Below are 12,857 nucleotides of genomic sequence, written 5' to 3'. Positions count from 1 at the left end.
ACTCTCTATCTCTCTTTCTCTGTCTCTTCCTCTTTCTCTCATTCTTTCTTTCTCTCTCTTCCTCTCTCTCACTCTTTCTCTCTCTCTTCCTCTCTCTCACACTGTTTCTCTCTTTCTCTCTTCCTTGTATCCCTCTCTTTCTCTCTCTCATAGTTTTTCTCTTTCTCTGTCTTCCTCTCTCTCTCACTCTTTATTTCTTTCTCTCGCTCTTCCTCTCTCACTCTTTCTCTCTTTCTCTCTCTCTCTCTGTCCCTTTTGCTGGACGCATGACGCACCATCTTATCTTTCTTTTTGTCTTGCAGGCTGTGATTCACAAATTGTGCACTTGTTTGTTTTCATCCATTACTGATTCCATACTATGTTTCAGATGACTAAGCTTCAGATCTGCCCTATATCCCGGCACGTGGTTGGAGACACACCGGTGGCAGAAAGGTGAGCTGTGAGGATTTTCTCCACAGTGTCAACACTCCCTCTCCATCTCTTACTTTCTCTCACTCACACTCTTTCTCTCTCTCTCTTCCTCTCTCTCACACTGTTTCTCTCTTCCTTGTATCTCACTCTTTCTCTCTCTCACTCTTTTTCTCGTGTCTGTCTTCCTCTCTCTCTCTCTTTCTTTATTTTTCGCTCTCACTCTTTCTCTCTCTCTCCTTTGCTGGATGCATGACATACCATCTTATCTTTCTTTTTGTCTTGCAGGCTGTGATTCACAAATTGTGCACTTGTATGTACTCATCCATCACTCATTCTATACTATGTTTCAGATGACTAAGCTTGAGGGCTGCCCTATATCCTGGAACGTGGTTGGAGACACACCGGTGGCAGAAAGGTGAGCTGTGAGGATTTTCTCCACAGTGTCAACACTCACTCTCCCTCTCCATCTCTTCCTTTCTGTCACTCACACTCTCTCTCTCTCTCTCACTCTCACTCTCTATCTCTTCCTTTCTCTCTCTCACTCTCTATCTCTCTTTCTCTGTCTCTTCCTCTTTCTCTCATTCTTTCTTTCTCTCTCTTCCTCTCTCTCACTCTTTCTCTCTCTCTCTTCCTCTCTCTCACACTGTTTCTCTCTTTCTCTCTTCCTTGTATCCCTCTCTTTCTCTCTCTCATACTTTTTCTCTTTCTCTGTCTTCCTCTCTCTCTCACTCTTTATTTCTTTCTCTCGCTCTTCCTCTCTCACTCTTTCTCTCTTTCTCTCTCTCTCGCTGTCCCTTTTGCTGGACGCATGACGCACCATCTTATCTTTCTTTTTGTCTTGCAGGCTGTGATTCACAAATTGTGCACTTGTTTGTTTTCATCCATTACTGATTCCATACTATGTTTCAGATGACTAAGCTTCAGAGCTGCCCTATATCCCGGCACGTGGTTGGAGACACACCGGTGGGAGAAAGGTGAGCTGTGAGGATTTTCTCCACAGTGTCAACACTCCCTCTCCATCTCTTCCTTTCTCTCACTCACACTCTTTCTCTCTCTCTGTTCCTCTCTCTCACACTGTTTCTCTCTTCCTTGTATCTCACTCTTTCTCTCTCTCCCTCTTTTTCTCATTCTCTGTCTTCCTCTCTCTCTCTCTTTCTTTATTTTTCGCTCTCACTCTTTCTCTCTCTCTCCTTTGCTGGATGCATGACATACCATCTTATCTTTCTTTTTGTCTTGCAGGCTGTGATTCACAAATTGTGCACTTGTATGTACTCATCCATCACTCATTCTATACTATGTTTCAGATGACTAAGCTTGAGGGCTGCCCTATATCCTGGAACGTGGTTGGAGACACACCGGTGGCAGAAAGGTGAGCTGTGAGGATTTTCTCCACAGTGTCAACACTCACTCTCCCTCTCCATCTCTTCCTTTCTGTCACTCACACTCTCTCTCTCTCTCTCACTCTCACTCTCTATCTCTTCCTTTCTCTCTCTCACTCTCTATCTCTCTTTCTCTGTCTCTTCCTCTTTCTCTCATTCTTTCTTTCTCTCTCTTCCTCTCTCTCACTCTTTCTCTCTCTCTCTTCCTCTCTCTCACACTGTTTCTCTCTTTCTCTCTTCCTTGTATCCCTCTCTTTCTCTCTCTCATACTTTTTCTCTTTCTCTGTCTTCCTCTCTCTCTCACTCTTTATTTCTTTCTCTCGCTCTTCCTCTCTCACTCTTTCTCTCTTTCTCTCTCTCTCGCTGTCCCTTTTGCTGGACGCATGACGCACCATCTTATCTTTCTTTTTGTCTTGCAGGCTGTGATTCACAAATTGTGCACTTGTTTGTTTTCATCCATTACTGATTCCATACTATGTTTCAGATGACTAAGCTTCAGAGCTGCCCTATATCCCGGCACGTGGTTGGAGACACACCGGTGGGAGAAAGGTGAGCTGTGAGGATTTTCTCCACAGTGTCAACACTCCCTCTCCATCTCTTCCTTTCTCTCACTCACACTCTTTCTCTCTCTCTGTTCCTCTCTCTCACACTGTTTCTCTCTTCCTTGTATCTCACTCTTTCTCTCTCTCCCTCTTTTTCTCATTCTCTGTCTTCCTCTCTCTCTCTCTTTCTTTATTTTTCGCTCTCACTCTTTCTCTCTCTCTCCTTTGCTGGATGCATGACATACCATCTTATCTTTCTTTTTGTCTTGCAGGCTGTGATTCACAAATTGTGCACTTGTATGTACTCATCCATCACTCATTCTATACTATGTTTCAGATGACTAAGCTTGAGGGCTGCCCTATATCCTGGAACGTGGTTGGAGACACACCGGTGGCAGAAAGGTGAGCTGTGAGGATTTTCTCCACAGTGTCAACACTCACTCTCCCTCTCCATCTCTTCCTTTCTGTCACTCACACTCTCTCTCTCTCTCTCACTCTCACTCTCTATCTCTTCCTTTCTCTCTCTCACTCTCTATCTCTCTTTCTCTGTCTCTTCCTCTTTCTCTCATTCTTTCTTTCTCTCTCTTCCTCTCTCTCACTCTTTCTCTCTCTCTCTTCCTCTCTCTCACACTGTTTCTCTCTTTCTCTCTTCCTTGTATCCCTCTCTTTCTCTCTCTCATACTTTTTCTCTTTCTCTGTCTTCCTCTCTCTCTCACTCTTTATTTCTTTCTCTCGCTCTTCCTCTCTCACTCTTTCTCTCTTTCTCTCTCTCTCGCTGTCCCTTTTGCTGGACGCATGACGCACCATCTTATCTTTCTTTTTGTCTTGCAGGCTGTGATTCACAAATTGTGCACTTGTTTGTTTTCATCCATTACTGATTCCATACTATGTTTCAGATGACTAAGCTTCAGAGCTGCCCTATATCCTGGCACGTGGTTGGAGACACACCGGTGGGAGAAAGGTGAGCTGTGAGGATTTTCTCCACAGTGTCAACACTCCCTCTCCATCTCTTCCTTTCTCTCACTCACACTCTTTCTCTCTCTCTGTTCCTCTCTCTCACACTGTTTCTCTCTTCCTTGTATCTCACTCTTTCTCTCTCTCCCTCTTTTTCTCATTCTCTGTCTTCCTCTCTCAATCTCTTTCTTTATTTCTCGCTCTCACTCTTTCTCTCTCTCTCCTTTGCTGGATGCATGACATACCATCTTATCTTTCTTTTTGTCTTGCAGGCTGTGATTCACAAATTGTGCACTTGTATGTACTCATCCATCACTCATTCTATACTATGTTTCAGATGACTAAGCTTGAGGGCTGCCCTATATCCTGGCACGTGGTTGGAGACACACCGGTGGCAGAAAGGTGAGCTGTGAGGATTTTCTCCACAGTGTCAACACTCCCTCTCCATCTCTTCCTTTCTCTCACTCACACTCTTTCTCTCTCTCTCACTCTCTATTTTTCTCTCCCTCACACTCTTTCTCTCTTTCTCTGTCTCTTCCTCTCTCTCTCTCTCTCTCTCTCATTCTTTCTTTCTCTCTCTTCTTCTCTCTCACTCTTTCTCTCTCTCTTCCTCTCTCTCAAACTGTTTCTCTCTTCCCTTGCATCTCACTCTTTCTCTCTTTCTCTGTCTTCCTCTCTCTTACACTTTCTCTCTCACTCCCTTCCTCACTCTCACTCTTCCTCTCTCTCTTCCTTTCTCTCACTCTTTCTCTCTCTCTCTTCCTCTCTCACTCTTTCTCTCTCTCTCTTCCTCTCTCTCACTCTTTCTCTCTCTCTCTTTCTCTCTCACTGTATCTCTCTCTCTCTTTGTCTCTTCGTCTCTCTCACTCTTTCTCTCTGTCTTCCTCTTACTCTTTTTCTCTCTCTCTTCCTGTCACTCCCACAATTTCTCTCTTTCTCTCTGTCTTCCTCTCACTCTTTCTTTCTCTCTCTCTCTTTCTCTCTCCTTTGATGGATGCATGACGCACAATCTTATCTTGCTTGTTATCTAACAGGCTGTGATTCACAAATTGACGTTCCCCCCAACACCACCACAGCTGAACGCGAGTAGAACCTGCAATGATGCGTGGCCATCCTGACAACACATGAGAAAGTTGCTTTGGCATGTGGTGCACCCTCTTACACACATGCCAGTGGCAGAAGGTGAGCAGAGAGGCTTCTTCCTGCAGCAACGGGCAGTCACCTCTGGGCGGTGGGTGTGGATAGTGTGCAGCAGCCTGGGCGCACAAGAGCGCACAGACACCTCCGAGCAGTGGGAGTGGATGGGCTGCAGCAGCCTGAGTGTGCATTGACAAAACAGAGAATTAGGCGTGTGCAGTTGTATGTACTTTGCAATTACTAATTCCATACTATCTTTCTCATGACTAAACTTGAGGGTACACTATGTCCCGGCACGTGGTTGGAGACACACCGGAGGCACAAAGGTGAGCTGCGAAGAGTTTCTCCACTCTCTCTCCCTCTCCATCTCTTTCTTTCTCTCTCTTACACTTTCTCTCTTTCTCTGTCTCTCATTCTTTCAGTCTCTCTCTTCCTCTCTCTCACTCTTTCTCTCTCTCGCTTCCTCTCTCTCACACTGTTTCTCTCTCTTTTCCTTGTATCTTACTCTTTCTCTCTCTCACTCTTTATCTTTCTCTGTCTTCCTCTCAATCTCACTCTTTCTCTGTCTTCCTCTCTCTCACACTTTCTCTCCTCTCTCTCACTCTTTCTCTCTCTCTTCCTCTCTCTCACAGTTTCTCTCTTTCTCTCTTCCTTGTATCTCACTCTTTCTCTCACTCACTCTCTCTCTTTCTCTCTTTCTTTGTCTTCCTCTCTCTCTCACTCTTTCTTTGTTTCTCTCTTTCTCCATCACTCTTTCTCTCTTTCTCTTTCTCCTTTGCTGGACGCATGACACACCATCTTATCTTTGTTTTTGTCTTGCGGGCTGTGATTCACAAATGGTCAAGCAATGACACGACATGGCTGTACATAGTTTTATTTGTTGTTGTTTTGTTTTAATACATTTTTTATATGTAAATACATACATGACTAAGATTCTTATTTGTCCAACCTCAGAAGCATCTTCATATTAAAATTTTTAGAACATTACCAAATTAGTGGGGGGTCGGAAAGAGGGAGGATGGCGGACAAGGAGCAGCTGGCGTGGGGTGTCGGAGGAGTGTTGGGTGTCCGATCTGCATGATCTTTGGCTCCATTGCATCTGTTGTCAGAGACTTGCGAGCCGGCGGGCTGGCTCGTAGATGAAGAGCTGCAAGCCGACTGGCTGGCTCGTAGAGGGAGAGCTGTGGCCCGTCGGTTCGCAGAGGGAGAGCTGCAGGCCGGCTCGAAGAGGAACAGCTGTGAGCCGATTGGTATAGGGAAAGGTGCGAGCCGTCGGCTTGCAAAGGAATAGCTGCGGAACAGTGATGTGATGGAGAGAGAGCATGAAGAGCGTATCTCGCACAGAGAAAGACCTGCGGTATATTTCCAGTCTTGGCTTCACAGATACAACTATGGACCCGGGAACTCACACCCGAAGAGCTGTGAGCCGACAAGTGGTTCGCAGAGGGAGACTTGCAGGCCCAAGAATGTTGTTGGAGGTATGCTGTTGATGGTGGAAAAGGGTGTGTTACCTGCTGTTGTAGGGAGATGCAGCGTTAAAGTAGTATCTCGCACAGACAGAGCTCCGGTATATTAAATTGCCCCCGGGTCCTTTCTTTGATATTTTCACTCGAAGCGAGGCACAAGATGGTTGCTAACACATCCTGGTTTGAAGTGTTAGCAGCCAATCAGAGGCAAGCTCGTGCTCAGGAGTTAGGCACCATCCAGATATGTATATATTTTTTCCTTTAATATCTCAAAAACTACTAAAAGGATTTACACCGTTTCAACAAAAGCGCACTTTCTAGACCAAGACCTTTCTCCCTGCCAAATTTGGCATAATTCCGTTCCGCAGATTAACCTGTAGCCTTGACTAAAGTTTCCTATGGACAATGCCTTGCAAAAACACTTTTTCAGACCCCTAAACTTTCAAGATACGAGCTGATCAAAAAAGAGAAACTTTCTGGAAAATTTAGTAAAGATTCGTCAAACGACGCCAAAGTTATAAGCACATGGAGGGCTCCAGGAGGGGGGCCGCACAACCCGCCTCCCAACATGAGTGAAGCCCTGGGGCTGCGGGGACACCAGCGGGCCCCCACAGCCCCACCGAGCCCCCGCTATTATTTTTTAAGAAATGCCCCCGGGACCTAGCCCACCCCGGGGTCTCAATAAAATAAAACGCGGGAACCTGTGACCCCAGCGCGAATTGCGCAGATATATTTTTGTTTAAATGCTTTTTTTGGCCCCGAGGGTCGTTCTGGGACCCCTTGTGCAGGTCTAGGGGGTCAGGGTGTTTCTACCCTGCCCCCTTCTCTTGTTTTATACCATTGTTTCTCTGTTTTCTGGTGACTCGCTTCTACCGAGTCACAAGATGGCTGCCAACACTTCCTGGTTTGGAGTGTTGACAGCCAATCACAGTGAAGCTCGTGCAAGGGACTTAGGCTCCACCCAGATATCAAAACTTTTATTTTTCTCATTTCTCAGCAACTACTAAACCGATTTACACCATTGAAAAAAAAGGTCGCTTTCTGATCCAAGCACTACCGTTTTGCCAAATTTGGGGTAATTCCGTTCAGTAATTTCGGCTCTAGCCTTGCACAAAGTTTCCTATGGGAAATTGATTTTTTGACTCTTATTCTTGGAATTTCTCAAAAACTACTGAACGGATTTACACCATTTAAAAAAAGGTTGCTTTCTGAACCAAGCTCTACCTTTCTGCCAAATTTGGGGTATTTCCGTTCAGCAGTTCGGGCTGTAGCTCGTTGGAAAATTTCCTATGGAAATTATCATGGGGAAAACGTGTTTTTGGACCCCCCTTTTTTCTCATCCCCCGCTTGACGAATCACCCCCAAACTTTCAGGATAGGAGCTAACCTGGATAGACTTTTTTTTTTAGAATTTCGCAAAAAATCGTCAAACGACGCCAAAGTTATTAGCAAATCAAAAAATGCTTTTCCTATGGAAACTAGGTTGTAACTATAACTACCTACTGGCGACCACCAGTAGGCAATATGTATAGATAGTTATATATCTATAGATATATATATAGATAGATATATATAGATATATACATACATGCTTTCAAGAACAGATTACGGAGTGCTCGGAGGTAAGGTGATTATCTTTTAATTTCAGCAGATGCGTTTTAAACTGGCACCTGTAAGTATGATTTCTTGAAAGTGTGGCAAGTGAGGGGTAATTGGCACACACTATGATGTGGCAGGACTGAGCTTATGAAGCCACTTAAAGCACGCACTCCCTGTGTGTTTCATGCCTATTTAGGAGAGATGGTTTATGGAGACATTCAACCTTGAATGTAGATGATAATGGAAACACACAGGGGATGCCATTTGAATACTGGAGTAACAGCATGTTATCATGGTGGCCGAAGTTGATGACATTTAACATCAGATTGTACAGTCCTTTGTTGCTGTTTATAACTTGAAACCCTCCAATTAGAGTGATACTGTAACTATTAAAAATCATGCAGAGATTTGTAAAACATGGAGGGGGCTCACAGGGACTTCCTCCAAGGGCATATTTATGCGCTGTGGACCACCACCTCCTCGGGGCTTATGTAAATTGTAATGGGGGACCTGTAGGCCCCCAATGGGCTCCGGGAACCACCACTTCCACGGGGCTACAGTAAATATTAAAGATGGGGTCCGTGCTGACTCCCAGCCCCAGACATCACAACTGTCCCGAGGCCAAATATTTTTTTAAATGAAGAAGGGGGTCAGCGAAGCCCTCCTCCTGAGCCATATACAGCCCTGGGGACCAGCACCTCCCTGGTGCTGGCCCATGCATAACAAAGGAGTGGGGCGGGACAGCCCGCCTTCTGGAGCTATATATGGTCCTCGGGATGGCCACTCCCCAGGGCCGGCTCCTGCTATCTCCTAAGGAGCCCACCCTTGGGAGATAGCTATTTGCTTTTTCTTTAGAAGAGCTGTGACTGCTCCTGCCAAGCAAAATCAAACACTCTGCTTCCAACAACTGGGAGCTGTCAAAGTGCTCCTGCTGGCTGGGTTTCACAGACATGCGGGCAGGGATAGAGATGAAACTATTGCTCTCACACGCATGGAGCTGCATTTCTAGCAGTTCCCTGTGTGCGACAGCAATGTCGGCTCCCACCGGAGGTGGGAAGCTGGCTGGGACTGCGGGGGCTGTGAGGCTCCCCCTGCTGTCCCCAACATGCAGACGCGATACCCTATGTGGTACCAGGGCACCCATTGAGATGTAGCCGGGCCCCAGGGGTTGGGTCCCTGGAGCCGAAATTGGCCTTGGGAGTGGGCAGCGTGGCCCCTCTCCCCCACTGATTTGTGGCCAGGCTCCAGGAGATGGAGTCCCTGGGGCAAAAATTGATACGGGAGGGAGGCCACACAATCTCCACCCTCCATTAAATTTCAGATGGGGTCCAAGGTATGGGGTCCAGGGCTGAAGTAAGCCCGGGGAACAGAGCCACACAACCCCCCTCCGTTTAATTACTTGCATTATAAGGTCTTACCCCTTTCTCACTTTGTGATCTGTATAGTCATTCCACACCAGCCACTGTACAGGAAAGGCTGCCGCCGCATGACGTACCAGAGAGAGGCAGGACCAGGCGGCTGCTGGTTCACACACCTAACTCAGTGAGCCTCCATGGCTGACAAATACTCTGCAACACAAGCATGCCTTTAGAAATGACAGCACTTGCACCGCTAGCAGGCAGCTGGGGGCACAAAAAGGGGTGGGACAAGGCATGCCGCCAAACATGCAGGCAAAGAGTGCACTTGCAGGCACATAACAAGTTCTGAAGCCCACAGCTGTAGTTTTTCTGCCAGGTTTCATCTGTCCCACCTACAAAGCTGATGCCAGAACTCGGATGCGGCCTGCAACTGAATGGAGGGTTACTGGAGCTCAGGAATTGTCATGTTCTGCTACCAGGAGGTCTCTATTAGAAAAACTGGAGCAAATGTTTATGTGATAAATGACAGAAAATCTAACACCCATGACAATTGAACCTAGCCCTGCTCCCACACAAGTGCCTTGTATGGAATTAAAGGCACACCACCAAGAAGGTAATGTTTAGAGAGGAAGAAAGGAAAGCCGGTACTGTCCCAACACATGCTTGACAACACAGCCTCATATTAAGAGTCCTGTGAGCTGTCTGAGAATGACTGGCAACAAATCACCTTTCAGAATCCATGCACAATCACTTCATAGTTACACAGGTGTGTCAATACACGGGAAACGCAAATTATGCTGGAGAAAAGGAACGTGATAACAATAGGTAGTGATTTGAGTATCTCGTTTAAAGCCACAGTCTTTGATGTTTCAAAGAGCTGTAGACGACCACTGATATTGTAATCCAATTTTACAGATATCGATTATAGACCTCACAAAGTTGAAAATCTGAGCTTGTTTAATGCTGATTAATGTGTTGACCTGGTAAGAACAGACAGAGTTGAGTATGTTCAAAATAAGACCCACAAATCCAACCGAATTTTAGCAGCTAGTATCTCACCATGTGATTCACAACAAGAGAGAGGTGCACCACACGAGAAGCTCAAAGTCACACAGTTCATACGTGATTGTGAATTGTCTTCAAGAGTCAAATTTTATATATTCATTTTATTTTCGTTTTTCTACAGAAAGACCAGCCGACGCGTTTCGTCCTAAACAAGGACTTCTTCAGGGCTGTTAATCATAAGTAAAAAAGTACATATAAATATCACATATATACAAATACATGTACAAAAAAACACTTACATAAATATAAAAGGACACTTATACATATATAAAAAGACAGCAAACAGACAAGACCACATTATCTACAATCTGTCATATAACAGCAGTTTTCCTATTTAAGACTTTTCAAACAGACCATTCCATACTTAAATATGTTTACTGAATAGTCCTACATATTTTAACCATTTTTAAAGTTAATTTCTCACTTTTTTTAATTAATTTTTTTACCTTTTTTTAACTTTTTTAAAAAATTTGTATTAAATTATTTTGAACTCTTTTACACCATTGCGTGATATTATATTTTTATATTTACATCTATGTATTTCTCTTAAGGGGTCAACCGAAACAAAAGGAAACAACTATCGTAATGACTGGATCAGATCCTACCCAGCATGCAAATAGTGTCATAAGACAAGAGAAGGATATTCAAAAGGGGGAGGAAATATTCAGAGATAAACACACACAAGGAAAGCAAGAGGGAGAATATGACCTACCATAAAGATATGGCAACGTTCAATTCAAGGAAGAAACTTCCAAAGTGTTTCACCAATCATAAGATGATTCAAAGTCGACGGCGTCGTTCCCGCCAATCAGTTCTACAGCCAAGAACACAATCAAACAAAACGCCTGATCATAATCAGTACATCTGGAATTTTAAGGCTGCATCAACGAGAGCACATGCAAACACACATAAAGTGCTGCCACAACAGAACAAGTGTATCGGAAAGGAACGCGTATGACTCACAGATTCACGCCAAAGTTTCATTGTGGTCCAATAACTGAATTCTATACGGGTCCCACATTCACAGGAATCCAACACCCTCCGGTTCTACAGATGTAGGCAAAGGTCAGCGTCACAATATTCTAAAAGACAGCCGAAATGTAATATTTAATTTTAAGGAACAAAGGGGATATAAGATATATTTTTATATATCTTTATATACAATACTAACGCCAGGATTAAGTGAGTTAAGCAAACAACCAGTTAGGAAAAGGATTAGAGAAACTCAGCTATAATTACAGACTTTCTAAGTTTACAATTGAGTAAGCCTATATCTACAATAATTGCAGCATACAGTCCATCTTGTGACGCAGACACCATCTTTTGGAATGACAATCAAACAGTGAGGATATAATTACTTCCTCACATGAACCATGAGCCAGGCTCAACTCATAAAACACAAAAATAAAGATACCTAAAGGGTCCATATTGCTCCATTAGTCAAGAACCCCATTCTGGAATGGTATCAACAAAGTACCCATAAAGTATACAAAGTAGACAGAGGCATTAAGAAAGTTCCCAACTGACGATTTTACAAAACGCACACAATCCCGTCATAGACATTGTGATATACAGTTCTTACCTTACCGCAATATGATAGTTGCCGGACAAGTGTTCAAAGCGCAGTCTACAGCGGAAATGGTAACGGTCAAATACCCCAGCGAGTAACCTGTCTCTGAGTAACGCGATCTTTAAATAGCGCGCTTGACGGGTCCCGGTAAGGACATCACATGGGTTGTTACCATAGGAACCAATTTGTTTGGGACCGACTCGTTTGCAATAAAAAATAAAAAATAAAATCCCCGCTAGCTATATAAATATCAATGATGTAATCAGTCTACGACATAGACTAAAGAAAAGTGAAATATACTGTCCATAAATCTATATCTTATCTCTGCGGGACGTGGAAATCTGCCTGTTGTGGGGGTAAGGTTAAAACAAAACGGCGTGCGTCAAGTCAACGTTATTTAGACACTACGGAGGCGGCCATCTTAACATGGTGAGAGATGTATAATCCCCCAGTTATAAGGAAGCAAGCACTAAGAGCGGCAAGGAGACGGTTAGGGTACATGAAATATGTGTACCCAACTCCACAGAAACAAGAACATCTACGTGCTACAAGTACTATTTTGATTAATATATATACCCAAAATAAACAGAAAATTACAAAGCAAACACTTAATCATATAACGAAAATTAGAATCACAAACATATTAATTGTCAGTATAATAAGGAGGATGGTATATTCTCTAAAATAAATAGAAAGAATAATATAACTAACAAAGTTGAATTCCATCCTCCCCCTAATCCGGGGCAGATGAAATCTCCCAATAGGTAGACGTACTTGACCATATAATGACGGGAATGATGTCCCAATAAGTGGGACAATGTGTGTACGTCTAGATAGAGCATCACCAACATAGAGTGCCAGTGAGAAATCAGAGATGGAAAATCATGCACCGTGCCATGTGCACGAATCAAATCATAAGCATCAAAGTGAAGCAAAGGCACAGATTCCAGTAGGAAAGGGTAAAGGGCGGAAAGACATATAACAGCCATATAATCACTCAAATAATGTTTCTACATATGAAATTGAGATAGTCACAGTTTTGATAGCAACTTAGGTTGTGCCAGACAATTTTTCTAATTTTCATACAGGTAAATGAGGACAAGCCGGCAAGATGATAATATTACAAAAAGTAATGCATTTCGTCATCGCTATTGTGTCCAAATTCAACACTACGCAATTTACAAATCCAACCTGCCTCATTCCTTCTAAGGAAAAGTTCCCGATTCCCACCCCTCACATTGGCGGGAATGTGATCTATTCCCATGAACCACAGCTCTTCTTCCGTTGTATGATTTTCCTGCATGTGGTAGGTGAGTGGGTATCTGTGATCACCATTCCGACGGGCTCGAACATGCTCCTGAATTCTTACTTTCAAAG

The sequence above is a fragment of the Triturus cristatus genome, chromosome 11, assembly GCF_964204655.1.
Source record: "Triturus cristatus chromosome 11, aTriCri1.1, whole genome shotgun sequence".
Classification (NCBI taxonomy): domain Eukaryota; kingdom Metazoa; phylum Chordata; class Amphibia; order Caudata; family Salamandridae; genus Triturus; species Triturus cristatus.
This window is presented reverse-complemented; position numbering follows the sequence as displayed.